The sequence below is a fragment of the Eurypyga helias genome, unplaced genomic scaffold, assembly GCF_000690775.1.
Source record: "Eurypyga helias isolate BGI_N326 unplaced genomic scaffold, ASM69077v1 scaffold1450, whole genome shotgun sequence".
Classification (NCBI taxonomy): Eukaryota; Metazoa; Chordata; class Aves; order Eurypygiformes; family Eurypygidae; genus Eurypyga; species Eurypyga helias.
Window position 1 is genome coordinate 33,110 of NW_010227411.1, and position 4,301 is coordinate 37,410.

The following is a 4,301-nucleotide window of genomic DNA, read 5'->3' on the forward strand; positions in this document are numbered from 1 at the left end:
CCATTTAAACCCGTTACCCCTTGTCCTGTCACTCCCTGCCCTTGGAAAAAGTCATCCCCTCCCCCCCAGGTCAGTACTCCGCAGGCCACTGGGCATGGAGATGCTCTGCCTGGCTCAGAGAGCCGCTGTCACACAGTCAGCGTCCGCTCCCGACAGCCTTTGCGAGGGTTTGCTGTACGCGCAGTCCTGCTCGCTCCTTGACCACCTACACCAGCTTCCGACACGCTCGTCTTGCCCGAGTCGTCTTGACAGACGCAGCAACAATCCCCAGGTTGGTGCAAATCCACTGCAGGCATGGGGCTTCCCCCTTTTCACGTGTGTCGGCACCCCAGCCTGGCTGGGTGGGGGAGGACACACGCATCGAACCCACAGGACCCCCTGAAATCATCCTGTACCTCACTAACCAGCAGCCTGCTCCGCTGCCGCCCTGCCCCTGCGCTGGATGGGAGCGCGTTGCGCTTTGCTGACCGCAGCTGCTCGCAGACTAAAGCATGAACCCCTAAAATATCCCCGGAGATGTTGCAGAGGCTGGTGGCGTCTGCCCTGAGCAGAACCTCAGCTCTGACCGTCTCCACGGTTCTTGTTTGGTTTCTGCTGCTCGGACCCGGCTTGGCTGAACGAGCTGACTGCCGCAGCAAAGACTCTGCGGGAAGCAGGTACCGCTCTCCTGCTGCAGCCGCATCTCAATGGCTTCTCAAGAAGCTCTGACCACATCTTATATATTGGAGCAGAGAGAAGGTGCTGGGGGTCCAAGGCGAGGGAGTCCGGGGCGTTTGAGTGTTTAAAAATAAAGCAGCGCTGTGGATGGCTGCCTTGGTTTGGTGGAGTTTTAAAATTAGGTACAAAACAAAGCTCAGTAAACCTCAGGGTGTAAGATAGCAGAAGCAGCAACTTAACCTTCCCCTCTCTGGGGGGCTCAACTCTCTCCTTTTTCCCTAATTCCCCTCTTGGTGTGGTAACTGTGCGCTTCACCGGCATCCAGCCGGCACCTTGGAGCAGGCGGCTCCGTGGGCCGCGACAGCGCTGGGCACAACGGTCGGGGAAGGTGTCGGTGTTGCAGGGACGTGTTTTGGGAAGGCTGAGCATCTGCAGTCTGTGCCCGGCTGAGAGCAGAGCCCGAGGCCCTGCCGCCTTCCCCGGAGGGGGACTCGGTGTTGTAACGCAGCCCGGTTGATGTGAGGAGGGTGGAGCTGAGCAGTTGGCTAGCTGGCTTGCTCCGGGGCGCTAGGCCTTCGGTCGCCATGCAGCAAGCGTGGCTGCGTGCTGGGATCTCCATCGCTGTCTGCTGTTTCCCTGTGAGACTGGGTTGTGCTGCCTTCAGCAAGGTGCTGTTAGGACATGACGCTTCCCAAGGCATTAGGTTTGGAGGAACTGGCCATTAAACTCATCCTTGGCGTTGCTGCTCTCCTCGTTTGAGTTGTAAGCAGGAGAGGAAACGCAGAGGAGGGCTGGGCGTCCGTCCTACCCCGTGCTGCCTGCCTTGCGCGAGGGCTCCAGAGTGAGCCCGGTGCCAGGATGTCACTGCCTGGGCAAAGGGCTTTTATCCTTTGGCCATTCCCAAGGGATGACGGCTGCTCGGTGTGTCCCGGCACAGCCCGGACCCTGGCCGTACGAGCAGGACGAGGGGTTGAAATGGTCTGGGGGGGGCGATACCAGCATCGCTCATCTTCCTGTGCCGAGCCGCCTGCCCGTGCCGAGCACCCCAAGGGACACATACGTGTCTGGAGGTGGCAGCCGACCCTCCGGCGTGTCTCCTCCGAGTGGTTGGGAGCGTTGGAGGTTGGCAGAGTTGCTGGGAACTGTTGGCGCCTTTCCTTTCGGGGAAGGAAGCTGTCTCGGAGTCGAGACACAGCAGCAAAGTTCAGGTGAAACACTCTCGGCCCAGACGCGGCTTCGGAGTCTCGCTCTTGGGCTCTTGAGGCTGGTGGCAGCAATGTTTAGACCAAAGTCTTCCTTTGCTTATTCCCCTCTGTTTCCTGTTTAAAAGGCAGATTGTCACATATTTGGGGATTTATTTACCGTAATTGGAGTTATTTTCCTGGCCGCTGGCTTCTGCCCTCTGATGCAAGACTCCTCGGCGAAACGTGTGTCCAGAAAGCCATGTGACTTTTTTTCCCCTTGCCCCGAGTGCCAGCAGGAGATGCAATAATCAACGCGCGGCAGGGAATTTCCACTCGCAGGTCAGGTTTCTGAAATCTAGACCTTGGCTTCGGAGGCAAAAGATCGAGCGGGGCTTTGTGGCAGGGAAAGGCGGGAGGGGGGAGAAATGTTTCCAGCGAAACGGAGCGCTCGCTGGTGTGTCAGACTCTCCAGCCCTGCCCTGCAGCAAAAGTCCCCGTCGAGCAGCGTCAGGGCGAGCTGGGCTGGGGGCTTCTGCCCCGTGCTGCCCGTCACGCGAGCGCATCCCCACGTCAACCCTTGAAGCTGTTCCGCCAAGCGCAGGGCGATACCGAGATCTCATTTCGGGGGCGACAAATAGAGGGGAAACGATTTGTAATCACAAAGCTCGAGTCGGCTTTGCGGCCAAGCTTCGGCAGCCCGAGCAGCGAGTCGGGACAGAGCCGGTGACGAGCGAGGTCAGGTCGGAGGGGCTCTCGTGCCAGCGAGGCGCGGGCCGACCCTGCGCCGAAAACAAACCCGCGAGCGCGAGGAAGCGGCAGCGTCGCCGGACGAAAGGAAAGGCAGGAAGCGGAGCGCTGGCACGCAGCGTCCGTGGAATGAGAAAGGAGGTGCCTGAGGCAGCCGTCCCCAGGGGGTTCTGCCTCACCCCTGCTTTGGTGGTGGAGCAAGAGGGGGTGCCAGGGAGCCGGATTGGGGTTGCACCAGGTGCAGCAGCTTGGGTGAAGCTTTTTTAGATGTTTGCGCCGTGACAGGAAATCCTCTCGCTTTTCAAGAGATGTTTCTGCCTCTTTCATGTGCGTTGCGCCTTTGATTTCCTCATGCTTCTAAGCAGCACCGGGTCAATTACTGTATTTCTGTTTCATTCTCGGAGAGAAGGTGGTATAATTAGGCTAATTATGGTGTTTTGTGAAGTTGTAAAACTCCTGATTGAGCTTGCAGGGCTGTTTCACAGCCAGCCAGGTGGAGGCAGGGAGGGCTGCCCGCCCCGTGCCCTCTGCAGGTTTGGGTGCAGTCTGCCAGCTCGGTGGGGGTAGTTTCCTTCCCGGGGGGCTTCCCCGCCGGCTCGGCCCCCCCCAGCTCCCTCCTGTCCCTGTCTGCTCGCAGGCTGCAGTGAATCCGGTGCTGGGGTCGGTGGGGAGCTTCAGCTGGGAACGTGCACACTTGGGGGCCTGTTGGGATCTCTTCCTGCCTTAATGTGGAGATGGGAACGGCGGTGTAGCCACCGTGTTCCTGCTCTCGTGTGCGTCCGTGGCCGGGGGGTGACTCCATGGGGGTTCACCTTTGGAAAAATCTTATTTTCCCTGGTTAGGATTTGCCATGAGCCATGCAGCAGGTTCTTGGAGTGCGGCGCTGGCTCTGCCCATGCCAATCGATGGGCAGGAGGAAGACGAGGGCTCGTTGAGCCCGACCTTTGGGGTCACCCTGGCTAACGAAAGGCTCAGTCCAGCTTCGCAGCCGGTCCCCGTTCAACCCCGGCCGGGTGACAGCGCTGAAGGTACGTGGCCCCTCTCTAATCCGAGGGTCGTTTTTAACACTGATGGGACTCAGGATGGCTGTGGGTAACGAGATGTAGGGCTGGCTCGTAGGCAGCACGGAGAGGGCGCGAGGGATCTGTGTCCCTGAGGTTGGCACGTGTCTCTGGCCCCGGGTGGGACAGGAGGTGGACAAGAGCGTATCGCCGTGGGGTGGGAGGGAGGTGCTCTATAGGGACGGCTTCATCTGTGGGGTTTTATTTCCCCCAACCCCCTTCTCCAGTCCCTCTGGGGAGCGTGAGTCCCCTGACCCTGCCTTGGTGAACTCCTGGTGCTTCTCCACCGGGAATGGAGTGGAGCAGGGACGTTTTGCGTAAGCGGGTAATGGCACGGAGCTGGAGAAGGAGGCGCCGGCTGCCAAAGGCGGGTTGGGAACAGCATAAACCCTTGCGAGCAGGGCCCAAGCAGCCCAGCTCTGACAAGACCTCGTGCCTGGTGCTGGGAACGGGGCTCGTCCCGCCTGGTGGGGGGCCCCGGCCATGCGCGGGGAGCGCCGAAACGCTGCCACATGGGCTCGTGTGTCTTTAAAAGCGGGGACGAAGCGGAAGCGACTCTCTTGGACCCATCTGCGCGGGGAGCGGGAGACGCGGCCCAGCTGGTGCGAGGCCCTGGCAGCCCCGGGAGCTGCCGTCTGGTGGGCTTTATGCT